General features: G+C 39.5%; 1 protein-coding gene across 13 annotated transcripts in view; it reads left to right on the top strand.

Annotated features, from left to right (window-relative positions):
* ZBTB20 (zinc finger and BTB domain containing 20) overlaps nucleotides 1-27,987 on the top strand; it is a 502,030-nt gene that overhangs the window by 336,544 nt on the left and 137,499 nt on the right. For 12 of the 13 annotated variants that reach the window (XM_027878846.1, XM_027878839.1, XM_027878837.1 and 9 more), the window contains one exon: nucleotides 24,542-24,596. The exons of the other annotated variant lie outside the window; for it this stretch is intronic. The gene's annotated coding sequence lies outside the window, so the exon portion shown is untranslated. The remainder of the gene's footprint in view (nucleotides 1-24,541; nucleotides 24,597-27,987) is intronic. 13 annotated transcript variants of the gene reach the window in all.

Genomic DNA, 27,987 nt, shown 5'->3' with positions numbered 1-27,987 from the left:
TATGGAAGAGAAAGAAGGTAGGGTCATGTCAGTGTTTTAGCTGGAGTTTACCAGTGTGGGCATTTGTAGGAATATGTGATCTTTGATGCATCATTATTGCTTGCAGGGTTTGGAGACAGCTGCTGTTAATAAATAAGGAGAGGTTTTCAGAATGCAGCTATTGTGCTTTTGGATCCTGAGGTCCTTCACTGAATCTTGCTCTGAGATGAATTCTTCAGAAGACAGAATCATCCTTCACTTGACATTTACTCACTCAATTACCTTCCTGCATTTTGTGCAGGCCACATTAGACTTTTCATATTTTATTTGTTCTTGCCAGACCACATTTATTCATTAGCTGTATTTATTGTAGTTATGGTTGAAATAGCACTTTTATTGCAAGCCCCCTATCTTTGATGGTTTATAACTTTCTGAAACAATTACCTTTTTGGCTGAAATTTCTCAAGCTTGTTCTAAGCTCAGAGGTGAATAATGTTTCGGTAAGTTTGAAAAAAATCCATTAAGCCATTTATGAGGACTAGACGTTCCAATAAACGTAGGCGCATTTATTTTTTGATGACCTACTTATCCCAATAAAGTACATTATTATTCTGTTTTCTCCTGTTTTAAATTATGTTGTCTTTTAAAAGAGAATGAGGACATTTTATACCAGATTTTTAGATGAGGTTCAAGCAAGGTTTGTTCACATGCAGTTTTGTGCAGGCAAGCACACTGGCTTGCTACACTTAGCTCACAAATAGGTCTATTTATGGGTGCAAAAGCTTTTGGGGTTCAGCCCATTGTTCCCTGCAGGAAGACAACAGCTCAGTCCCATGTGGTTCTGGTGGATAGTTGACAGTGCATATGCAAGTCTGACTACAGTGCAAGGTTAGATAGACAAAATGAGGCCATCTTTTGAATATAGGTCTGTAGTTGTGCAGTGATGCTAATATATCTGATGATTCAGATATTGCTTGTGCAACAGTACAGTGAATATACTTCTGCTGTCTTGAAGGCATGGAAAACAATTTTTTGTCATACTGTCCTGGGCAATGTGAAATAATTTGACAAGTGATAATGTCTTGTGCAGTTGAAAAGGCAGTGCTTTATTCTTCTTCTTCTTTTTTTTTAATTGAACTTTTGCATAGGCTATGTAATTCAATTTAACTATGTTTTGTCTCATGTCTACAATGTACCTTTTAGTACATATGTAATGTTTTCTGCATTGCATACGTTGTGGGAAGTTCTAGTGTTTATGCACACTGATGTATAATGGCAAGAAAACAACTCTCCTTAATGAAATAAAGATATTCTAAGTTTATGCCAGTGTAACTGAGAACAGAATTTGGCCCAGTCTGATTAAGCGTACTGATGAATTTTGATGCTAAACTCCATGACCTTTGCACAATTAAAATCTCAACTTTAACATTACATTAGCCTAGGTTTTCATTTAATTATACATATTTTGTTGAAAGCTTCAAAAATTTTAATATTTTTAAGTCTCTTCTCATGTTTGTAATTGAACTTTTTTGTATGATTGTTTTCTGCAGTAATCAAGAGGACATTAACATGGACAGGAAATGAATCTGGAACTCTAGAGATTAATATTAATCTGCTAATGTCCTGTCCTGATGTTCTCAGGAATCCTTTCTTCTCTAGCACATTATGGTACTTTAGTAATCAGCAATTAGAGTTTTCTCATGCCTGAACTATGTCCTCGTATGTCTCTCATTTTCTGATTGCTATGGGAATGATGGGTCTCCCCCCCATGGAGTCAGAGCAGAATGTAATGTTTCTTCTTCAAGAGCCATACTGTTTAGACAAATGCAGAGCTGGAGGGTTAGCATATTATCAGGAAGGAGATCTGAGAATTAGTTAAGGGAGTTTAACATCAGTTTATATTTCTGTATGGTATCTGCCATGCTTCCATTTTGAAATACTTTGCTTGATCCTTGTGCTAACTCCTTGTAAAGAGGCCTGGGCTCAGTAGAGGTGCTTTGGGAAACAGACCCATCTGGCCCTGATCCACAGCAGCACTTTAAAGCCTGGGCCATGCTGAAATCAACATCGCAGGGACAATCTCATCCTCTAGTTATGTAGTCCAGAAAAGACTTTTTTTGCAGGCCCAGTCCTGTAGTGTCAGGCAGAAATTCAGAGGGACTGTGCAACCTCAGCCCACTTATTCTCTTGTGCAAGGGGCCTTTTTATCCCAGCCCACAGACATACTGATGCCCCTGCAGAAATTATTGTCACCCTAGGACTCCAATAGACTCCACTGATAGTGCTTAAGTTTATAAATGTAGCGTTTAGGCAGGAGGTCCTGTATACCCAGTTATCTAAGCCACAGTATGTCTTCCATGTTATTTCCTCTTCTTGCCACTCCCCAGATGGTCCTGAAACATTGCAGGCATCCGTGGCATTTAGGAAATACAGACCTATCTCCAAGTGTACCACTCTCATTTGCATAACAAAGCTGAACTGATTTTTATTTCTTTTAGCATGTGTGCAGAACTAGATGTGAACGGAGAGAATTTGTTTTCAGGTTTTCACAGCACTGTAGGATTCTCTGGGTTGGTTCAGGGGGAGGGGGTGGTATGTGTTTTCTTCCTTTTCTGGCATAGGAGCCCCTGGTTTTACTCCAAAAAATTAATTGATAGTCCATTGAAAACTTAGTACATTTGTTCTAACTTCTACTTTTATTTTTAATTTCTATTCTGCAATTCCATCTGAATAAAAAAACCCTGTAGAAGGTGCAATATTGAAATGCAATATTGACTTGATTGTAGCAGATAATTCAGTTTTTTCCCTAAACAAAATTTCATTGAAATAGTTGTATTTTCAGTGCTTCACTTTTGATAAATAGGCATCTTCCAATGGCCATATGTTCTATTGGAAAAATCTCAAGTCGTCCTAGTTGTATGCACCCAGATGATACTCAGTTTCATGATATGTTCTGTCGTATGGTATGTGGTACAGAAAGAAGAAAACAAGAAAGTGATAGCGGAAATGACACTGAGTCCTGCGCTTGCACTTTGGAATAAGCAGATTGGAGTCCAAGCATCACTTGAAGCTTCAAGTTCAGTCATTTTTATTTTGGTTTAGGATACAGAATAATTTCCATTTATCTCAAAGTGGGTTGTGTCTTTTATAGCCTGTTTATTCCAATGAAAAATGCCTACATAATCTGAACTTTTGACTGGCCAAATACTTATTAGTGGTTTTGCATGATATTCGGGTAATTCAGCTTCCACTCTTCTTAAGCAGATGACGTGGATGAAGTTGGTTTGAATTCCTAGGAAATAGGAAGCAAAATACCACTGCAGACCTCAGCCTTAGTTTTTTAATGTGTCACCAATTCCTACCTGTATGTACATTTCTCTAATTTTTAAAGGATGCTTTAAAAAGAATTGCTGCAAAAATGGAGAGATGCCTGGTGTGGACTATACAAGTACCTAAAAAGGTGAAGAGAATGAGCGCAGAATCTGGGGCCATGGGGCTGAGGGGGCTGTGAGGAAGCCCAGGTTTCTCTGGCTATACAGTTTCTGCTGTGGCCCTGGGGTTCACAGGGGAGAGATTCACTTCAGGTGGATAGAAAAACCAAGAATTTTGACTCATGAGTGCAGACAGCTTATACTGGTGTGGTAAGTAAAATTACCTGCACATGCTGAGTGCTCTTTCCCAACTCTACAAATATCTGACATTCTTTTGAAGAAACCCCTGAACCATAACAGCTTATTATGACCAAACATTTTCAAGAAACCCATCACCACTTATTATGTGGTCTGTTACCTTGAAATGTGAGCTGTGGCACTTCAAAATCTGCTTTGTGAGCCTTTCAGGCAGCATTGTAGCAGTGGTGGATAGAGAGCTGGGTGGCAGCAACATTTGACATCCCAATGCTTAGAACTGATTCTAAGTCATACCAATTCATTTTGCTCTAGCATTGAGGTCAGGTGCATCCTCCATCTGTGCTCCATCTGCTCAGCAGGAATGCTGATCTGGTGTTCTGTACCTAATGCAGTATATGTATCTTGGTATTAGATTTGAAAAGGACAAAATGCCCTGAGCAGATCACAATGTGTAAGTATTTTTAAAGGTTTGGCTGAAAACATTTAAACTTTGTGCTTCAATGGTCAACAGAAGATTTCCAGCATATAAGATTTCTTTTAAGCTCCCTTCAGAGTCCTGCTTTTCTAAATTGATCTGGTTTTCCTTTTCCGAAGGTTTCCTGGTTCACAGAATATGAACAGAAGTTGCAAGAAATCTCACTAGAGGCACAGACTTTATGCCAAGGCTCTTAGTATCTTGCTGAGATATTGACTGTCTTAGGACTGATGGAATTTCAGTTTTCTCCCCTCTTCGAAGTATGTTACAGGGATCCAGGGCTTTTTCTTGAGACAGTGACATAATTTAAAACCAACAGTTTATTTTACAACTGAATTTATTCCCTAGTGTGAAGGGGAAACTGAGGCAGAAAATTACTAGATCATACAATGGAGTGCATATCAAAGCAGAGAATGAAATCCCACATTTAATGCTGGCTTCTTGAAATCAAAAGCAAAGCTGGCTGGTGGGACCAGCTTTTCTGAAGATAGCTCCAGGCTCTTGATCTGTTTTCTGTCCATTTAACCTCTGAGTACTTATAGCTAAAGTTCTAGGAAGTTCAGCTTAGCTAAATATCCAGAATGGTAGGAACTCCTTTGAATGTTTATATTTTCAAAAATAGACTGTAAGTTCTTTAAGAACTATGTTGATGAGAGTATTTTGTCACTTAGTGTCATAGGCCTAGCAAAATGCATTGTATGTTTAAACAAAGTTTTTTCAAAAGTTTGTTGTATGAATTTAGTAAGAAAGAGTTCAGTCATTCCATCAGCATTTTTAAAGTTTGAAGAAGATTCAGAGTCCAAATATGCAACAGTTCCCAGAAGAAAATGCCTGTTTCCTTTGTTGTTGCCTCCCAAACTGGCATGGTTAAAGGATTTGTTACTCAGCAGTGTTCTGGGTAAAAGATCGGGCTGGTTTGCATTTTTTTTGTAAGGCAGTTCACCCTTCCCCTGGCAGAAAAGGACAGTTGTATTTATACTGACAAGAACCGTAAATCAGAATTGGAATAGACGTTGGCACTGGCTCTTAATTATTCCTCAGGTACGGCTTGCATTTACACCATGACTCTAAAAGGCCACAGAGTACTTTCCAAAAACTGAACAATGCACGCGTCCATTTTCTGAGGGTTTCAGCTATAGTAGGCTGCAGCCCACTGCTCAAACATCTGTTAAAGGAATGGGCCCATTATAAGAACACAGCATTGCTGTAGTGTGGTGATGCATTTTAATTGTCTTCTACTGTACTTTTTCATGCTTTTTTAGCCTTGTGGAAAACCAAGTTCTCCTCTAGCTGGTCAGAAGTCTTCACACGAACTTACTTGCCCTGAGATTCACTGTGAGTCACACCACTTCCATACATACATAAAAGGTGAACTGAAGCTGAGGGAGTTGTACTTTTGGTTTATTGTTGTTATTTCATTTATTAAACAAAAGTGTCCATTTCATTACTTTTGATTTCTTACTGGAATTTGAAGTCTTGAAGATCAAAATATGCGTAACTCTCTCCATATCATTATGATAAGGTGCTGAGCACCACAAATTCCTTGGAAGCTGGTAAAAACCAAGAGCAAAGTGTTTATAGGTTAGGGAAGTATATAATTACTTACCATCATGTTATTCCTGCTGTGGGAAGACCATGAGAAGGGGTTGATTTAGCATGGGCATTTTGTTTCATTGCCACTGTCTCTAGTGATTTCTCAATCTGTTTTAAAGACTTGGTCAGGATCAGTGGCCAGGCTCGCCTGATACAACTTCTCGCTTTGGGGATGATAGCATATGGCATATCATAGAATCATTAAAAGAAAAGACCTTCAAGATCAAGTCCAACCTTAATATCACTTGGTAATTCTTAGGTTAAAGCTATAGGCACAAAGCAATACTTACACTCTAATTGGACCTTCCTCAGTCTGAGTTGATGGCCAGTTACTGTTGGGACCTTCCAAGAAACTGTTGATCCAGCTTTTGCTTTTGGAGAAATGAGACTGAAGACATCATGCCCTTTGAATGTACCTGTCAGCACAAGGCTGTAGTTGGGTGCTGCTGGGAGAGATGGCTCCCTGGAACCCGTATTTTCAGTGCCTCATGTGCAGGGACCTTAATCTAAGCAAGGAATCTAAAGAGGAGCCTGTATAAACAGTCTGCAAATCCGATTGTAATGAGACATTCCTGAGGTGACTTCTGAACTCCCTCATCCCAGATGAGTGAATTCTCTCTAGGTTGCACCCATGCCCTTCATGGAAGGTAGCAGAATAGAGAATAGATCACCAACAATTGTTTCTTAGAACTTGTAGTTGGAGACATGTGACTGGGAGAAACATCTGAAGATGTCTGGGTTGTAAAGGAGTTAACAGAGAGAGTGATTTAGGCCATCAAATGTGGATAGTTTATTGTGATCCTTTTGTAACTTTTCTTATATTTTATGTCTTCTACTGACTGCACAGTCCTGTGACCTGCCTTCTGACTGTGATTTATTTTTCCTGTTAAGTCATTGTTCATCATTATGAGCTGAGATTATTTTTCTGTGTAAATTTAACAGAGAAGCATTCTTGAACTTGAACACATTTTTAATTTTTAAAAAGTAGCAGAACTCCCTTTGCCCTCCTATAATTATGATACTAAGCAATTATAACTCTTTACCCTTTGGTCTTTACAGCATTTTTGTCAGATTAGTACACGGAGAGGCTTAAATCAGGACACTGCCCCTGAACCACCTCACCAGCTATGGGCTTTGAAGGGCTTTTTGAACCTGGATCCAGACAGAATCTTGTCTGAACACCGGAAAGTGAGCGCAAAAACGTGCCAGGGAAGCAAGGCCATGCAGTCATCAGATGCAGATGTAATTTTGTTGTTATTGCTAATGCTGAAATCCTAAAGGAACAAAACTTGATTGAAGAACCTGTTGAAGGGGAAAGAAAGAGACCTGCTAGTTGACCTTGGCAAGTGTCAGATGTCTTAGGAAGACTTGGAAATTCTCTTGGGCAATCTGAGAGAGGGTGAACAGGTCTTCCTGGCCACCCAAAACTTGGCATGAAGAGAGGAGCAGGTGCACCTGAGTAGGCCAGAGGGTGTTCCATTTGGACTTTGGAGAATTTCAAAGGAACAGGTACAAGGCAGGCTGCACGTCTCAATTCTTCACCGAGGGAGGGTCATGGAAGTTGTGGAATTGTTGTTGTGTGGGACTGGAGTATCAAGATGCTTTTCAGGATGACAGAAGACATGTAGTGCTTGAAGCAGGGAGTCCTTGCTTGACAGGATGAGACATCTAGTTTTGCCTTTTCAGTTGCAACACAATGGGCTGAGTAATCCTTTCTCTTGCCATTTATATTTTCTTATACTTGCTTAGAAAAATGCAGTGATATCCTCTTAGCTAAAGCAAAGCCTGATATTTCTTAGTTGAAAAGAACTATCCAAAAGCTGGGTTAGATATACAAGTGTTTAATTGTCATTTACATTTTTCTGTTCATGATATATAACAGAGTTTTGCTTACCACTTGATCAGTCTCTTTGTCCTTGTTTACAGTCTATATTTTTCCACTGATCCCAAAAGCTCCCTAACCTTTGTTACTTCTTGCTTGAGAGTCTTTGTGGATTTGTATCTCACTCCTCACTTACCCATCTCTTTCCCTTTTCTCCCCTTTTACTTTTCTCTCCATAATTTTTACTATGGGTAAGGAAGCCCGTTTGTATTTGTCCCAAACTTTGAGGTCTACTGAAAGGGGGCAGGGGGGGAACTAGAATGGAGTGAGTCATCTTTCTTGGCTCCTTGAAAGCTGGAACCAACTTCAAAGGGAGTCTCAACTTGGGGGCAGTTGCACAGATGAATCCCAAACCTTTGCACATCCTTCCCTTTCCTCCTTCTCTCTCCTCATGTAGTCCAAACAGATTTGGCAATTTCAGTTAAGCACGTCTGTGCAGTTTTTTTAAAATCCATTACATAAGTTTGTTAGTTTAAGGCTCTCTTTTTCAACATATGAGCCTAAAATGGCTTTGATTTAAAAATGGAACTTGGCAGGGAATTTGTTCATATGGTAAGATTTTTTTTTCTTAGTTTGGTTTCATTTATAATATGTTTTAATCATTTTTGGTGTTTTCAAAACAAATGGTGAAATATGTTTTTTTTTCTTCAATTTTTGGCTACCCTCCTCTGAAAGGCCTTACTTCTCCCTGTGTGTTTAATTTGGTGCTTAAAGAAGCCTTTTTAGATAAAGGCTGCTGAATGTAAACTTAACATCCCTGTGAGGAGAGAAAATTCAGACATAGATCCTGCAGAACTTTGCATATCAGGGCTCTTCTCTGGTAGAAAGCATAAGGGTCACTAACTGGGTCTCAGATTATTTACAAATAATACAGATAATTTACAGATAATTTACAAATAAATTAAATATAAGGAAAAGAAAGGAGGGAAACAAGGGGGAACAACACTTTCTGTATTCACGATCACTGCATCATGATTATCTGAGCAATTATTATTTTAAGGAAATTCTTTTCACAGTCTGAGAAGCAGCAAAGCAGATTGCTGCCAAGCAAAACTCTTGCTTCTAATTCCTAAACAGAGGAGCTCTGCATTCCCTGGTTGGCCCTAATTCCCCTGAATTTTCTTGCAGAGGTTTCCCTTCATGATCTCCTTAGCACATAGATAACCCACAGAAGAGATTTTTGCCCTTTAGCAGGTGGTTCAGACCATGAATGCTGTTAAAATCTGTGCAGTGGAACTGAGTTCTAATTTTTCAAGTGATCTTCTCCTCCTGTGCAAAGGTCCCAACTTTGTGGGGAATGGGGCAGCAGGATACAAGTTAAAGCTGTATTCAGTCTGAAACCTGGGAATAAATGCTTTTAAAAGAAATGCAAGGCTGACCACCTGGGCTGCCAGTTGCACCCGTCTATGCAGGAGACCCCAGCATGTGTTTATACACAGACTGGCTGAAACAAAATGCATGTTGCTTTTGCAAGGGATAATAGCAGAGAAGGACATCATCAATCTGAAGAGCAGCTCCTTTTTTGAAAATGAACAGGCCCTGGAAAAAAAAATCTCTAAGCATCCTTTGTGGGAAACCCAGTTGCCATTGCTGAAAATTTAGGATGAGAAGGAGGTAGACACTGCATGCATAAAGCAAAGGAAAACAGGATCCACCATAGGAAACTATGGTAGAGGGGGAAAAAACCTGAAACTACACTTCATCCTGGTTAAGGCTGATATATGAGGTAGAGGGAAGAATCTTTTAGGCTCAGAGATGGGCTTTAGAAGATCAGCCAGAAACAAGCACACACAAAAATAAGAAGGCAGAAGGCGTGGGTGGTTATGGGGATTAGTACTGACATATGGAGCCTATCAGCTTGTAGTTACATGTTTAAATCTGACCTAGGTCAGTCATGCCCCAAAGTCATTACGTCATTACTATCGAACAGCTGTTGGGTGGCCTCTGTGAAATTACTTCGGGGTTTGAGCCCAGTTTCTAATGGTAGGTGTCCAAATTACACAAAACCCGTCTATATTAATTACCTCCCTGTGTCTGGCAGTCTCACCAGAAGGACCAACTGCTAAGGGTTCACCACAGAGATTGAGGTGTCCTGTTCTATCTTGGGTGGCACTTCAAGGAAGGACTGAAGAACTTTGGAAAAGTATCATAGGAGAAGACAGTGCATCTCCTGCTCTGTGGTTGAAGTCAGATCACTGGTTTCAAATCCCTCAGACCTGCAGATTTCACTAATGCTGCATTTACTCTTGGAGTCAGCAGAAGGTATTTCATAACTGACTGCTTGCATGATGTTGAATATACATCATTTGGTTTCTACTTTCGGATCATAATAGTATAAACAGGAAAACTACATTTTGAATTCATTAAGTTCTTCCTCCGCTGTTTATAAAAGATAAAAACTTCTCTCTCCTTTTTTTTTTTTTTCCTAAGGATTGATTGGTGTCATGTACATATTCGTTCACTTCTGTTTATGCAAGATAATAAGAGTATTAACATGGAGGTGGAATAATGGTGTTTATAGTTCCATCACCACTGTTTATATAAGATAAAAACAGTTTAAAAAAACAGAAAAAAAAAAGAAAAATAGTGAGAGAACATTTGCTGTTATGTACATATTTTATTTTTTTCCACTTCTGTTTGTAAAGAATGTAAAAGAAAAAAAGTGTTGCAAGTTGAAGAGGAGTTGATTCTGTTTATAATACTTCTGTGCTGTTTACCTAAGATAAATTAATTTAGAGTTGACGTAATGAGTATCTTGGGAGAAGAGAATTGGGGTGAAAGAGGGACTGGTGGGGTTATGTCTGATACTCTTAGTACCTTGTAATCCTTTCCTTTATTAAGAAACATGAAAGATGTGTACTGAATCTTTCTAGTGGGAATACGATACCACCGGTGAGGCTGGGGACACATGGTGCTGTCACACCAGCTAATACTGGGGCCACTACCAGAGGGGTTGGAGGCTTTTGCTGGCAAGAGAACTCTCAGAACAGAAAGGATACTACAATAGTCTGAAAAGATCTCATGAACGTTAAACCCCTTGGTATCATTGTCCATGGACTTAGTCCAATAATTGTGTGCCTGTATGACTCTGTTTTGTTCTGCAGCTTTGAAGTCTAATCCTAATTCCTTCAGGGAGAAAGGCTTGTAAAATGCCTGCATTTCAGAGAGACAGGGAAATACTACCTTTGATGCAAGCTCTATTGTCAGTCCTGCTCAGTCCTTCTGATTCACCCCTGCTCCTGCCCTGTGCATGGGCATATTGACAGATGAGGGAAGCTGGCAGATGTGAATATTTCCTTGGGATGAGCACTGATGCCCTGTTTCTCAGTGTCAGCCAGAAAGGCCACTTATACCTAATAAAAGAGCAACTGTGTGGCCATGAATGCACACACAGACAATAAGTCCGTGAGTATTCACTTACTTTTACAAATGAGTTTACTTTAGCTGTAGCCACGCCCTCTGTGTGTTTGCTTTGTGCAAACATTCAAGCAAGGCAGGCTTTACTCTAGTCAAAGCAAACGGCCCGCCTGAAATATCACATGCTCATATACTTTCAGGTACTGAACTATCTGCTCACATACGTTCTTACCCTGTAAGTAGTAAGTGCTGTGAGAGATGGCTTTCTGCACATGCTTCTTACCTGCCTTGTGCAGGCAAAGGAATCAGCCCAGGAGCTGCCCTGATCTTCTCCAAATGGTGATGGACATACATATAAGACTAGCTTAAGAAAAAATCGTGAGAGAAAATCAAACTGCATCCCTAACTGGAAAGCTATAGAGTGAGTATTAATAAATCTGGTATTGCATCAAAAATGCTTTTTGTCTTCCAAAAGAAGTTACCGTCTTTTATAATTTCATAGAAGCATTTTTCTCTCCTCTAATCCTGAATGTATCCAAATCACAATCATGTCTTCATCTCTTCTTCCCTATTCTTCAGCTCTATAAATAGTCTTAAATAGTTTACAAAGCAAACTATTTAAGCACGTGCATAAGTCCATTTCTGTTAAGGTAGTAAAGGTTAAAGTTAAGGAAGTAAGGGTTAAATTTTAATTAATTGCTTGAATCCCATCGCATTCACACATCTGAAGTTAAGCATGGGCTTAAGTACATGGTTTGAGGGTTCAGTGGTTTAACATTAATCGGGTCAGGATGCAAAAACAATGCCATACGTCAGTTGTGTGACATGTTCTATTGCATTGCTTGATCCCACCTTTGCACCCCTGCTCCAAACGTCAAGTACTTGAAGCAGACTGTATATGTTTAGTGAGCAGAATTGGCCAAGGTAGATGAAAAAAATAGGCTGCGTTGGGAAAAAATTGCAGTTTGCAGATAGACCTTCCAGAAGAGAATAAGGATATGAATTTGCCAAGTAAATGGTTCCTTGAAAATTTCTCTCTACTAATTGCCAGCCCCTATTGCCCTTAGTGCTGACATGGAAGTGGATGCAAAGAGCAAAGATAGATCTCACAGCAAGCTGAGGAGTTTAAAGGAGCTTCAATCAGAAAGTTTTGTTTTTTCAGATGAATATATATTGTCACGGGTACAAAATGACATTTCCTGAAGTGAATGCCATTCTCATCTCTGTCTCAGAGCATTCCAACATACAGTACTACGTGTCTTAATTATGGTGTTTCTGTGTCTAAAAAAGGCTCAGAAATTTCACTTTTCAGAGTTGTCTAATCAAGTTGCTCCACCTTGCTATTAGGCATGAATGGCAGTCAGTGCTCCAGGGAAGCCTGAAATTGAAAGAGCAGCAGGTGGGGAGCAGTGGGTCAGGATGGGTATGCATTTAGGAGAGCTGTGTGGGGAGTCCAGAAGTAGAATAGCGGGAAGTGCTGTAAATTGGATTGAACACGTTGCTAGTGGACAGGGTGAAAGATTATACAGCATTTGTCTGTGTGACCATAATGAGCTTTTTTCCCATAAAAGATGTGGGGAGAAAGTACTGTGTATGAATAGGGTCCCTTTAAGAAGCACTTTTAAAAGAGCTCATTTTCAATTCCAATCATGTATATGCCCCAGCAAGACTGTAGCCAGATGCTTGTAGATCTGAAGAAAACAGCCCAACCCTTTTCCTATCATCTACCGGAGATGACAGACTTTAAAAACTCAATGGCACTTTCGATAACTTCTAACAAGAACTGGGACTTGCCTGGCTCCATTTGTCTGGTCAAGGCTGTATTTCTCTGATTTATCCCATGGAGATTTTCAGCAGAACTTTACACTTAGTGTCTAAATTAATGATATTCCTTCCTTTTTGCCATGACAAAAACCACTCTGCACTATATACATTATGCTACAGTTTTTGTCATGGACGTAATCTGTAAAAGCTTTTTCAGCTTCATCGTTTTGACAATCTGATTCCATTAAACCCTTCCCAGGGCTCACTTTTATATGGTGTGCATGGGGGAGATTTTTTGCTCACATGGTTTTTGCCTTCATTGAAAACAGTTATCATCTCCCAGGTGACATGGTATGCCTTTCCACTGACCCGTTCCCAGGAAAACATATTTTGAGGAAACACAGGCATTTTCTATATAGCTCTGCTAGTAAATAGAGTCTTCTCATTAGTCTAGTCCATAACTTTTCTTCAAGGCTCTTTTAGGGTGGAGACATGACCTAAGCTCTTAAGCTGTGTAGATTGGTTTGTTAATATCTCTGTGCAGTAAAAAGCTCTGAATACATAAGATATTTCTCAGTATTTTTCACCATTTCACTTGCACTGAAGTGGATATTGTTGAGTGCTTTGAATAAAGAAACTCTATAGTTGTTCTCACATACATGGTTAACTTAAAATCCTCCAGTGAGGGTTCACCACAATGTGGTGATACCTCTGCCAGATACCTTACACTATTGGAGATTCCAAAGGGGTCTGTTGCCTCTGATCCTACCACAGTGGCGAGTGATAGATGCTGCAGATAAAAGCTAGAGCTGATAAATGATAGAGTTGATAGTGAAAGAAAAAAGATGCTTTATTTTAAAATGCATCCCCTCACAGCATACTTTCTAAGGAAGTTTGTTATTTTAAGCTCAGTTTTATGGCAATAAGGAAACTAAGATTTTATGCTGCAAGCCAATAAGAACTGGGGGGGAATAGGATCCCACAAAACCTGCATTTGTCTTAAAGGAATGCTCTTTATCTGCCTTTGCTACAAGGGAACATAGTGTAGAGGTACCTCTTTGCTTCACTCTCAATGAAGCCAGTAGAGCTTTTCATGTCAACCTCGATGATGGGCACAGCCACCAGTCTTTTTGGGATAACTGGCAGTGCAGAATAGCATTGCCTACAGCCTGCTTTAGCATAAAACCAAACCCTTTCTCAGTAGGCTTCCAAGGGTGTCAAAGTGTCTCAAATTCATTAATTAATTTATCTGTGCCACAAACCAAAAGTAAATTTTAAAGTGTTTGGAGGTGGGGTTTTTTTGCCAACTGCTAATAGATGCCTTCCTTTCTTGTCCAGAGTGTTTCCACAGATACTCATATTTCTCAAGGTGACAGCTTTCTGATCTTCAAGACTGAATAGCTGGTTATCTCAGCTTCCCATTTACATGAAGTTTATCTCCCTCATTTAAAATAGCAAAAGCACTGTCTGCATGAACAGACCATTATCCTGGTTGGGTTGTTAAAGTTACTGTAATGCTGACTTTATTTTCTTGTAGCAGTTCTGAACAAAATGTTTCCTTTGAAAGGTCTCAGACCTCTATCCTCTCAACTCCTAATCACAGTAATATCCAACCTCAAGGAGTCATTAGCGAAGACTCACAATATCCTGTAACAAGTCAACTACGAAGAAATTGGCATAGTTTATCTCTTTGATTCATGTTCATATGAAAATAATGGGTTGCAAAATAAAGCTAGCATTGCTCTCACACTATACAGTATCCATTGGATTTGAGTCTTTCCTCCCCTACCCACTTGTCTCCCAAACTATTCCTGAATATAGTTCTGCAATCGCTTATGAGACAGGGTCCATCTACAGAAGTGTGTTCTTAGACTATAAAGCCAGTTTATTTTGCTGCTTCTTAAACTGGCTCACCTATAAACCTCTTTTCGATCATGGTAAGTTGTTGCATTTTTAGATAACTGGGAAAATGGTATGATGATTGTATTCAAATCCAACCCATAAAGAAGGGTTTGTGTTTCTGAATTGAATGGATGCAGTGAACTATGTAAACTGAGATTGGATAAGTTCTTGGAATTGTTTGGTTTTGGTTTTGTCTTTGTGAAATGGACATTTAGCTTTACAGGAAAGCTGAAAAGTAGCATAAACTATGGCTCACCATTAAGAGACTTTGTAAAATCTCTGTGTCTGCTGTTTGGTTTGGCTTCAGCAATCAAAGGGATTGGCTTTTCTTCACTGAAAGGAGCATGCAGGTGGCTTTTCAGGTTTCTATAAGGATTTTTCTTCTCATTTGATGTGATACAGGCTCTAAACTGGGTATCAAAAGATGTGAGTTCATTTTGTAGTTCTACTTTAGTATTGATCAGCTTCAAGATTAGTTTAGCTTTCTCTTCTTTTGTTTTTTCATTCCATAACAGTGGAATAAGGACAATTACCCCTATAAAGCAAAAAGTGATGTTCAGCTTTTTGGTGGTTTGTTTGGGGGTTTTTTACAAACAAAAAAGAGAGAGACTATGTGTATTGAATTTCACAGCTTTAGGGCATATTAGTTGCTCTCTGGAGCCATATAGATATGGAAAAGCTGTACCGTGTTGGGGAAAACTGGGAAGTTTGGAAAACCGAAGAAATAATTCATGTAATCACAAAGCATACTCCACAATTCAGGTATCAGTATAATGGTGGCCAGTCTCTTCGCGAACGAAGAACCGGAGAAGGTCTTTCCACCTTCCAGCCTGCGCATTGGATTTTTTAGGTGAGACACAGTGTGCGCGGAACTGAGCCCACCCTTTAATCCTGAGGTTCATGTGCCAGGGCCAAGCACGCTTGGACGGTGGCAGCGAGGTCCTCAGGACGTAGATGGATTGCCTTACAGGGCTAACGAGCTCCATCTGCCCGGGGAGGGGCCCCGACCGGGAATCGAACCCGGGTCTCTGCAGTGACAGTGCAGTGTGTTTTCCTCTACACCACCGGGGGCTCCCATCAGTATAATATCTATTTGTTGACTGGGTCAGCAAATGAAATTGCCAGGCTCAGATAGCCGAAGATGGTTTGGTTGTTCAAGAGGGGAAGTTCAGGAGTGTAACAGAAGTGTCACTTCATGCTCGTACTAGAGGATGTGCTAGCTACTCACAAGTGTGACTTCTTTTATATTATGTCTGACTGGGGCATATACCTTTTCCCTTCAGGTACATTTTGCAATAATTTGATTCAGTCTACTACCCTGTCTTTTCTTCTATCTATACTATCATGGCACTTTTTGCCAACTCTTCTACCCTAACTGGATACTCCAGTTAAAGTAGAAGAGTTGGTAAAAAGTACCGTCTAAGCTAGTCTGCTGTTGCACAACCTAAACTCCCTTCCTGCAGCGTCGTGTAGGTGGTGAGGGTCAGGGAGGGAGGCGTGTCAAAGTGAAACTGATACAACAAGGAATCAGGAGGGGAGGTGGTTTGGATATATTAGCAGTAAAACTTAGGATTAGGAACAGGATCCTATGAAACACCATCAGATTTGCTGATAAGAGGGATCAGATTCAGTGATAAGAGACTGCATTCTTGAGGCTTCAACCATGCATTCCCATATAAAAGAACAATGAAAAACTTAGTTCCTCTGAAACTGAGTTGTCAGGGCACGCATCACAAAAGGAACAGCATTTCTACAGAGTACACTGTTCTCATACCAAATATGAAATGGAGAGTATTGTTCCCAGAAGCCGTTTTAGTGGGTCTTTATAAGGTAGTTTTGATTTATTTTAATACACATAAAGTGAGAAGAAACAGGTGAAAAATAAATTCCAAAGTATTGATTATGGCCTTTTAGAAAAAAACAAATTGATTCTCCTTCTGGAAAGCTCAGAAAAAGCTCATACTTAACTTGTCTTTGTAGATGCCAAAGGCTTAACACTGCATACAGCTGCATAACCCCAGTGACTTCAGTGGGTCTGCAGGGGTTTAAAGGAAAGTGGAATACTTCTGCAATGCTTTTAGTCTTGTTCCAAATGTTGCATACTGTCACAAGAACACAGTTCATATTTGAAGCAGCACAAACTGTAAAAAATGGAGCAGAAACCATATGCTATCTTATCCTTCAAGGATGTGCAGTTCTTGTGTACAGTATCTGTCAGGTTAAGATTTTCATACAGGTCTTCATATAGTCAAATTCTTATTTCTTTATTGGATAGGCAGTCAGGAAAACATCCTGACAGTTTCTTTAAATGATTATGACGATGGATTTGACGTGCTCACACTTCTCCATAATGATCTTGCTGCCACTTTGCTCCTAATTTAACATATGCCCTCGTGTTCTAGTCCAAAACCGTACAGCTCTCACCAAAGCGAGCAAGCTGGATTTTTAAAGTTCAGTGTAACCCCAGCCTGGGGCTTGCGAGAACTCTGCTCGTACCCGTTGGCCCCCAGCACCCATGGATGATGCAGACCTCCACATCCCTGCACAACCCTCCAGTCCCCTTGCAGCTCAGGCTTCACCAGTGCCCCCCACCCTAGCCCAACATGTTCTCTGAGCATCGTGGTGCTCACAAACTTAGCCAGTGCCTTTCAATTCTCATCTGCAGTGCCATCAGGGAAAAGTGATATACCAGAGTACTTATGTCCCAAATTCAGTGTTAGTCAGACATTAAAAGGAAAGAAATATTATGGAGAGTCAGCACGTCTCACTGTGGAAATAAATTACATAGAGTGGGGTGTCATGGCTCTTGGGACCACATATGATCCAAAGACAACATTTAGAGAAGTGATCACAACACCACCAGATTTATCAGATCATGCTGGAGGAACATTAATACCCAGAAAGAAAATCATAATTAGCAATAGAAAGCTCCCAACCAATAACTTAAACTCATTTTCCAGGGTCACTTCCTCACATTAGTAACCTATTTGTATGTATCACTAGATTTTATAGCAATTATCTCCTTATTAATAGTAACTTCACTAATTGCTATTATTAATAAAGATGCATTTAGTTCCTAATACCTTATTTGCTCAGCTTAACATTTTGGTTACTGAAATTGAGTCTGCCTAAATAATTCAGTATTATTTGATTGTGTTTTCTTATGCTGTGTAGTCCAGTTTTGGAACTGCTGAATTCAGGATAGGTACTTGAGAGGGTACAAGGAACACTGACCATGCACTAGAATTGCAAATCTCCAAGCAAGGAAGCAGAAGATATGCTTCACTGCTTATCCAGCTCACAATAAGGAGAGCACAATTTGATGTGGCTATGGTGTAAGGCAACAGATCTGACTTGTGAGCTGCCAGTTGGACCACACTCCATTAGAACAGAAAATTCACCTACAGGTGTGAGCAGACACAAGACATAATTTTTAAGGTCTCGTGTCTGACCTTAAAAAGCTCCACCTTCCTGAAAGGCGAAACTTTTAGGTATATATCATCTAATATTTAGGTAGATATGTTTTCTGTTTTCTTCTATCTAAGGTTTTCAAAGATAAGTTCCAACATATTGTTACAAATTCCTCAAAGATGTAGTCAGTGGTTAGAGTTACTGAAAGATAAAAGCAGTATTATTTCAGGCCATCTTTAAGTCAAGGTGCATGCTCGAAATACTACATTTACATTAGAAAACAAGAATCTATTTAACATTTTTCTTCCTCACTTTTGGCTACCTTTGCTCTCATCCTGAGCCTGTTAAAGCAACTGAAACTGTAATGCACTGTTGCTTCCAGAGAGCTCTCCTGCTCTTCTTTTAAAGATGTTTTCCTCAGAGGTAGTGCTTTGTATAGAGACCTTTCTTGACTGAAGTTCTTAGGGAGCAGGAGACCTCCAAAGGATGTTAATTAGAGCTCAGTTTGCAGATGCAAGAGATTACTTTTCTTCTTTCATCTATCTCATTGTGTTCACTGAGAACAGCTGTTAGGACTTATTTTAGGCTGAGTTACCTGTGGAATGAGTCAGCTTGTTGTCTTTTTGAATTAGCTTACATATACATGAAAGTCCCGATTTTGATTGCATTAATTTCTTTTGTCTTATCAAAACATAATATTATCCAGCCTTCTTGGCAGACAGAGTGTGCTGAAACATCTATTGCATCAAGACTTTTCTTTTGTATTTTCTAGTTAAGGGTCCGTGAAGGTTCTGGTTTATAAAAGCATTTTAATGTGTGTGCATGTGTATCACACATTTTAAGTCTCCTTTTCTCACTACATATTTCTCAATTTGAAAAAGACAAGGCTAAAGTTTTAAGTATTCTTAATTACAAAAAAAAATCAAATAAAATTAGAAGGCTCCTTTGACTAAATTTTCCAACCCAAATTTAACAATGATAATAAATAATATACTAGTGAAAGAAAATATAAGCTTGAACTGTGTCATAAATCCTTTACAGTATGTGTCAAGGTAAACTGCAAGGCATTGTCTTCAAATTTAAGAGGGGAAACAATCAGTTGCCTTTTCTATTATCTTTTGTGGACTGTAGCTTCTAAATTAACTGTCTTTGGAAAATGAGTGATGGAAGCATTATTGATAAATATCGACTCAAAATTGTTCTCAAGTCATCACTGTATTCTCTACAGAACAACAATTTGGCTGTTTATTGCATTAAAAAGGGCATGTGCACCCGTAGTTGAGTAGATTTTTTTCAAATTCTTTAATGATACAAAGCAAAAATACATATACATGCACCAGTGTATGCAAATGTATGTTAATCTCAATATAAATAGAAAAACTCCCTGTCATTTCTCAAAAGTCATTTTATTTTGATTCTCCAGTCTTGTAGATTAAGAGTTGATACATGGCCATATACTTGGTTCTAAAGCCGAATTTGCAGTGTTCCTCTTCCATACAAGCTTTCTCCCTCACTGCAAAAAGTTTTCAATTGTAAAAGCACCTCTCAGTTCATCCCTTTCCCAGCAACAGCTCAACGGTAATTTCCCTTCATATTAGGTAGAGTAGCCAGCCCTTCTCTTCAGTCTTGTGTGACTAAACGAGCCCACGAGGACAGGGGCCCAGGCTGTGGAGCTTCCTCCTCGAGGAGGCATACAGAGCTAAAGATGCAGAGGAAGAACAGGAATCTGCCCAGTTAATCCTCTGCAAAGACTTGCTTGATTTCGAAGGCAGCAGAATTAGGCCTCTGCAAAGGTCAAGATCTGGAGAACTGCTTTTCTCTGATGGGCCTTTCGGACCACTTTTGTGCTGTGACACACTGATTGAGTAGGTGTCATTATCAGTCCCTAAGCAGACACCACTGTGCAGTGAAGCCTGTTAATATAGGTGACTGAAATTCCAGGTATTTTGACTGCTCGAGGAGGTGGCCACATGAAGTAGAATGACCACAAGAAAAGAAAAAAAAAAAAAAAAGAAAGGGAGAACTTGAGGATCGTTTTCCTCTCTCTGTTGCCATGTCAATTTTCCTGATGTGGCCCCTTACCTCCTGTGTGACATCTGTGGCTAAGGCGTTGTCATGTTTCTGGTATGCTAACATAACATTTGACTGCCTTCCTCTGCATTCTTGTAATTAACTCCTAATATTAAAGCCCTTTCCATCTCTGGATTCCTCAGCAAGCTGATTGAAAGGTTCTTTAATTGCACAGCATTGCCAAGAAACATGTTAGGTGATTGCTGGCTTTAGTAAGAAGTAATGTGAAGGTAATAGGAGATATCACAGGGACTAAGATTCTGCTGGCCATTAGCAGAGGTGACTTCAAAAGGCAAATGATAATTAGTATAGATTTCTCTGAAACAAGTTTCCATCTGCTGCTGGTCACTGGATTTTGAGCTGCTCTCCTATTAAGGATTTGCATGTATATTCCTGGGTTCTCAGTGAAAAGGACACTTAGGGGAAAAGGGTATAAATCAACAAATAACTGTGTAACCTGCAGAAATATAAATCTATGTAGATTAATCCGTGTTTCCTAAATTGCATACTAGATTGTAATTCAATCAAAGGGTAGGGGTCTTGTGACGTTTATGAACATTTATGGATAGTATGAGCGCTCAGATTAAATGTCAAACCTGGTATTCAGTTTAGAATCACGTATTATTGTTATTCATTAATATATAAAAACAGCAATTATATCCACTAAAATCCTCAATTTAATTTTGCTGTAATCTGTCTCTGCTGTGTCAGAGATGCAGTGCAGCCTCTTTGCCCCCTCAGAGCATTTAAAGGGCTCCAATGAACTTCAGCTGAGTCTGCTCTTTCACTGCATTCCCCCAGTATGGCACTGGCTCCATTTGACCCCCTCTGAACTGAGGAATTCTCTGGTAAATTATTTTCTTTATCTTCCATTGGGATTAAATTTTAGTTTAGATAGCAGGTGTAGAGCATTCAGAAGGGGAGGGAAAACAAGACTGCGTCTTAGATCCAATTCACTGAGTAGATTACATATGATAAAGCTGTGCCCTTCACTGGTTCGTGTCAGTAAAGGGTGAAAATGTTTCCAGGCAGACCAGTTGTTTTAGGATTATCTGGATCTGTTGTTAGTCCTTCAAGCCTACTTCTTCCCAAGCTGGGGCTGAAGGAATGCTCACCTTGGTAGTGCAGTATATGAGAGAGATCCTACATCACTTTGCAAAAGTGGAGCAGAATTACACTTGAAGCAGGTTAACTCAAGCCATTTAGTGAATAAATTCTAAGAAGCAACTGAATGCCAATTGCAAAAATGTCTTTGGCACCTAAGAAATTAATTTTGTTGAAAGAAAGTAATGCTTAAGCTAACAAAGGTAAAATATTCTCAAGTTCCTGCATGGTTTACAGCCCAAATTTCAATGATTTTGGGTGGACTTTGACTTGAATGCCTCAGTCACTTTTGAAAATTGTAGTTAGCCTCATAAATCTGCTATCTGCTCATGTAATGTAAGTCATACCACTGGCTTTCACCATCTCAACTCCCCATAAACAGAGATTCTTCAGTGTTTGGGAACCTTATTCTCATTAAACTCCGGGGGGGACTAGATTCCTAAATAGCCTTAACATTCAGACCTTGCTTATCTTTTAGTCTTTGTGATTTAAATAAAATTTATTCATGCAACAAAGAAAGAGAAAGTGAGCAGAATCTAGCCACAATAAAGCAAGGACGGGCTTAAGTTTAGCCCTTGGTTATTCTGTCCAATGGCCAAAACAGCTTCCAAGTAATAATGATTCATGAACACTTGGAATTCAATATAGAAAAGATCAGTGGATTCCATTTGTCCATTCCACCCAACAAAGCTATACTGGGTTGAAAACAAACAACATAAATAGAGACAGGTTACTATTCTGCTTGTAACAGAGCAACCTGGAGAAAATGGTCAGCTTTCTTAGACTGCATTTTCTTATGTTGTTATATAATAATATATCTTGAAGAAATCTACTGTGTTAATCTAATGTAATTAGGTTAAATGTCTCTAGTGAACAACAGTGCCATATCATAAAATGTTTCACCCCAGCATTTTAATGGTTCAGGTTCTGCTCATGGTTTCAATTAAGTTAGCATGATTGCACAGGGCAGTGAGAACGGGATTTGGCCCACTTCTCTCCCGCATACGTGTTCTGCAGTTATCTAACCTGGAATGAATCATAGCTTCCTCAGACACGTCTTGTTTTTCCAGTATTTTACAGGGAAAGTTTTGTTTTCATATATTTTATTTTGAACAAAACTGGTAATCAAGTGTCCAGACCAATTGCAATCATTTAAAAAATTACGGTGTTTCAGTTCTGGTGATTTGCCAGATTCTGGTTTGCAGCTTCTAGCATATTGTGCCTGTCTAAAATTACCCTACAGTTTTAATTAGGCACAACAATCTCGTTCACTTCTTTCAGCAAATTTGGTGGTGCTGTTGGTTAAGTCATTACTCAGCACCTCCAGAATCTCAGGCTGTAATTTGTAGAATTCTTTGGCATCCATGTTGTCAAAGTTGCTTGACATTTTCCCTTAAGAGACCTTGTTTTATGTTGCTAATAACAGAGCCAAACTCTAACCACTCAGCCTAAAATTTTCCATTCTCTGGGGTTTTTTTCCCATACTGGATACCTCCCACTTTTTTTTTCCTTTTACTTTTTTTTCCTTCCTTTTTTTTCTTTTTTTTTTTTTTTTTAATTTTTTCAATTTTTTTCTTCTTTCTTTTTTTTTTTTTCTTTTTTAACTCTGGGCCTCCAAGGCACATTCTTTGGCTCAGATCTCTTGTCTCAGGTTCTTCCTTGGTTTGCAGCTCACAGTCCCATCTGCCCAGAACCCTGAAAGAAATACTACCCAACTACCAGCCATTAACAGTCCTTCACATGTCATTTATTACAGATGAGCCTATGGGCTTCAATGGTTAAATCTTCAGGGGCAATGTAAAGGAGAATAAGAGATATGTGCTTAGCAATGGAGATTTTTTTCCACCAGGAGAACCTCCCCCTTGAAGTTTATTAGAATAATGAATTCTTCAAAGTAAGATAGTGACCTTCTCTCCACCAGCCTGATCTTGCCCTTCCTTTCATTTTATGTCATTTCAGCTTTTCAGTCTGGGCAGAATCCATCCTGTTATCTGTTTCATGCATGTGAGAGCAGTCATACATGTGGATCAGTCAGCTTCTTTAAAGAGAAATTTGCAGTTAAACAGGGCCTCTCTGGGTGGCCTATCTGAAGGATGCTGTAAGCATCTTGTTTCCTGCTCAGGAGCTTTTATGATTCTCCCTGCTCTTTGCTCTGTTTCCTCCACCTCGCTTGCAGATGACCAACCACTAGATATGCAAAAATGCTTTCTCTCACACTCTCCTCTACCAGGACCATAAGCCTCACAAATAGTGGCCGTAACTCTGAACAAATTTTCTGTCTGCCTTTCCTCTCTCTGCTGTGAGAGCTCCCTTTTCCTTCATTGTCTCAAGTCAGGTTTGTATTTCCCTATCTCCCTGTAACTAGACAGGAAACAGTAGTTGAGGCCATGTCTTAAGTACTGTAGCACAGACATGGGTCTCATGGTCTTTGTCCACTGTGCTCCTCATCCCCTGATAGCAACCTTATGGAGAGCTCTGTCTGGTCTTTCGACCAAAATTTTGTCTCAGCTTGGTGAAGGGAAGCCGGTACAGGACTGATTTGTGGCTTTGAACATTTGGGGAGCATTTGCCTTTGTTTATTGTGTGTCCAACAGGAGTATATCTTCTTGTTACAATTCAGAGCATCAGGCTTTGATTAATATTGTTTGTTGCTTCATCCCAGGTTAATATGTTTTGGAAACAAATATGGAAATAGGTTGACAATAAAGCTTAGATACTCCATAGCAGGCCTGTGGTCTACCAGAAGTTTGCAATCCTTTAGCCATTCCACTTTCATGCAGTCATTTTTTCCTTAGGTTAACAAATCAATCAAGTCCAAAAAGTCCTATGTTGACAGAAGGAACTAAGACAACACAATTTTTCTGTGCAGCTATCAGCTGTGATGTAAGCATTCTCAGCCCTAATAATAAGCCTAACCCCTCTTCTGTGAGGGTCAGGATCAAGAAGGCGAGTTCTGTTTCAGAATCCTGTATATCTGGCATGACTGGTAAGAAGGATGCCATTCAAGTCTGGCAGTGTTTTTGCGATAAGAGCATTTGTCCGTAGGAGCCACAAGCCTATTTCACAGAGACTGTTGAAAGGCCACCAGAGAATATTTAGTCTTTGCTGACTTGGAATTATCCCAGGACCGAAAGGCTCCTGAGCCACTACCAGTTTTCTGAGCTACCTAGTTCTGGGGTCAGGTAGTTTCAAATCGTTCAAGATCTATGTAGTTTTTGAATTTAAAACACTGGTTTTACTCTTTTTTTCCTCTTCTATGGGAATTGCCACCATCTGTAAGTCTCCTCAATGCCAGTTTTATATTGTTGTATTGGTATAATTTAGTGTCTTTATTGTAACTTGATTTCCTTTTTTCTTTCTCCCTTTCCTTTTCAGATCACTCACAATCAGTTTGTGGCCTTTCTCTGAAGGAACCTTTTCTGTCTCTTGCGTAAGTATTTATACCAAACATTTTATACTTGTTGTATATTTTCTTCAAGTTCTATCAAAATTAGCCCAGGGTCCTTGTAAACTTTCCTGTTGCTCCCCATGACCACAGGACTCAATATTGAGTTTTCTTCTAATGCAGTCCAAGATTTTGAAGCAGTGTCACTTTATGGGACTCAGATTTTAGTTCAGTGACATTGTGTGGTTGACTGAGCTTGAATTTATATGTGCATTTCTGGATGACAATATGGAAGATTTCTGTTTATACGTGGGAATATACATGTTCTGATGGACATTATACTGTTGTGCTGTGAGTCAGAATAGAGCAGTATTCCATGCTGTGCAAGTGCAAAACAAGTACAAAAAACAGTCAACTAGCATTGCAACCTGTCCTTGAGGTAATTTGACCTTGTGGCATGGGACTCTTCCTTACCCAGTCCTGAGTGCTCTCTGACCTGCTCTTCTTACCTGGGTAGATTAAATACGCTGTATTTTCTTTGACATCGAACAGTATCGTGATTAAAAATCTGTTAGGGGTTTCTTTGAAAGATGTTATGCAGGGTTCTCTTTTCACCTGGTCTCACTTGCTTGAGTTTGTCTACTTCTATGTAGGTTGTTGATTTGGTGACCTTTTTAACTGAAGAAAATACTATATTTATTCAGATAATTGTGTTTTTAAGACCCAGAACAGGAAGAATGAATTATCTCATAGTTTAAGTTTTGTTTTTTCCTTTTTGGGGGAATAAGGAACCTTTGGGAGTGTTTGTTTGTTATCATTTGAGTTTTAATTTTGTCAGGTTCTGACACATGATGATTTTGCGCATTTGGAACAAAAACGCACATTTTTTTGGGATTCCTTCATACATATTGGCAGTGAAATCTAGTGCTTTTAAAACAATGACTCTTCTTGTTGCAATATAAAGGGAAATATAGCACTACCACTTCATAATATTTACCATAGTTAAATAAAGACAGACCAAAGTTTTTCAAATGTCCAGCATTTTAAACCACTGTTTTGGGATGTCCAAGGTGAAGCTATTTAGTGAATGCCAAAAATAATGAGGGCTTTTAAATTGGTTTAGAACTCCACGTCCAAATATGCCTAGACTTTGTGCTACTTTAGATCTCCATTTTGCAATTTAAATTCATGTCTCCTACCTGTTCAGAGAAGAAAGTAGATGACTGTAAAAGTGCTGCCCGGAATTTAAAAAAAAAAAAAAAAAAAAGCATAGCACAGTAAGAAAAATAGCTCTTTCATATTTGGAAGTCAACCTGAAAATCTGTAAATTTAATTTCAAGCAGTGTTTTGATTGTTGGAATTTCTTCAAAGAGATGCTAAAGTGCAAATGGACGTTCATATTTTTTTCAGGTGCATACTGAAACAATGAAAGAGCTTTCTTTTCCTGATTCTAGACCTAAAATATGTGACTTTAACATTTAAAGTTGACCCACTACTTTTGCAGTGCAGAAAGTAATGACACAGCCCCTTCTACCCTGCCCTGTGGGCAGAAAGATGAGATACGCTGCAGTGGCTGCAAAAGGTGGTATGACAATGCCAGCTCCCAAGGAGATGTATTTGAGCTGACCTATCATGCCTATGGTGTCCCCATATTTCTTTTTTTCCCCTTTGCCTTTCATTATAAGGTGTCCCGAATCTGTAATTTACAACATGCTGTTCCAGTTTTGCTCTGATATATTTGCTACAAATAAGTAGGAGTCCGTGTGCGTCCATAGCTCCCTGTGGCGGTGTCAGACCTGTGAGATGAGGGGAGCAGAGGCACCCACAGAACGTAACATGGCTTACGTCTCGTGTGACATTTATTTGACTCAGAAAGGCAATTGATTAAGGGCCCATCAGACCTTTGCCATCATGTATTATGTATTTATCCAGCAGGGGCGGTTTATAACAGCCCCTGACAAATCCCATTATTTTTGTTGCAGAACTTCATAATATCAATAAGAAGCATTAATGATACTTAGGGACGTGAAGCGTTAGCACCGCTTGTGAAACGCTTCCTGCAGCAGTGGCAAAGCCGTTTGTCTGTGGCAGAGAACATGTGCCTTCAACATTTGCGCAAAGGCACCAGTTTATCATTGTTCTACCTCTGCAGGGCAAGGCACTTTATGTGGAAGCAGCAAGCTGGCTTCATGGTAGGCAGGCATGTGGAAACTCGGAGCTGAAATCCCTCTTTAACAGTGCTTTGCTGTGTGACCATCCGTAGGTTGTTTCCTATCGGCCTGCCTTTGTTTTTTGACATGTAAAACGAGTCACATGCTCTCTTGCTTCCTTAAGTTAGGCTTATTCCACAGCCAGGAAAGTGCTCCTCCATTCCCAAATTAGCAAGCTCCATAGGAGCCCTGCTATATTTCAGGCATGTGCGTAGAATTTGTCTTGTTTGTACTGGTTCTCTCCTTTCTGTCTGGAAGTCAGGTCCTTCAGGCCACTGATAGTCTGGGTTCTTTTTGGTAACAGAAGAAGTATAATTGGGACATTTTTTACTTTAGAAGTTGTTAATGGTACCTCTCAAGCATGTTTCTGTTCTAGAGACAACAGATTTGTTCTGCCCTCTGCCTCAGTGTCTAGCACCTGGGCTCTGTTTTCGTATCCCTACCCACGACTTGCTGACGACTTAGTCTTTATTCTCCTCCCCAAGGTTACACAAGTGTATGTCTGATTATATGGCATCAGGGTTTTGGAGGTGGAAGGATTTCATGGATTTTTCCCCTAAACTGTATTCCCACTTAAGAGGAACACGATTAATCTCTGCTCCATTCGAATGTCCTCAGGACTTTGAGAGAAGCAGGTGTATTCTTCAGCAAAAATCATCCTTTTCATGGAAGAAGTCTTCCAACCAATCTTGAACCTTTCACTCATGATGTCAGCAGCGTGTAGCAGTATCAACAGCACTTTACAGTAGGACAGATAGCTACAGTAGGACACTTCTTTACTTCCAGAGCACTACCCATTCAGATGGAACCCATATAATATTGAAGAGATATCTGCTGTTAGCTTTGGTAAGTGCAAATCAGAAGTGCATCAGCGTGATCCAGATACGAGGAAGTTGCAGGACATGTTAACCTAATTCCATGAACATCTGTGCATTGTTTTGAAATACGTTTCTGATATAACTGAGTTGCTGAGCTCCAGCATCATTCCTATCAGATTCAGCACTGACTGATTCTAATTTGTGTTATTTGACATCCTAGTTTAAAAAGAAAGAGGAGGGAGGGAAAAAAAAAAAAAGGGAAGGAAAAAAGTGCAAGAAGTGCCATTTATTCCCCAGCTTCATGAAGACGTATTTGGTCAAGTAATGATGACCTAAGGGAAGCTTAGCAGCATCTTACTGATCTCATCATAGTTATGAGAACCATCCATCATATGGTCAGTGATTTGT

This window comes from Empidonax traillii, unplaced genomic scaffold (assembly GCF_003031625.1).
Source record: "Empidonax traillii isolate 1590-97213 ecotype Southwest subspecies unplaced genomic scaffold, ASM303162v1 scaffold46:size3806547, whole genome shotgun sequence".
NCBI lineage: Eukaryota > Metazoa > Chordata > Aves > Passeriformes > Tyrannidae > Empidonax > Empidonax traillii.
Note: the sequence above shows the minus strand (reverse complement) of the source record. Positions and strands in the feature narration are given on the sequence as shown.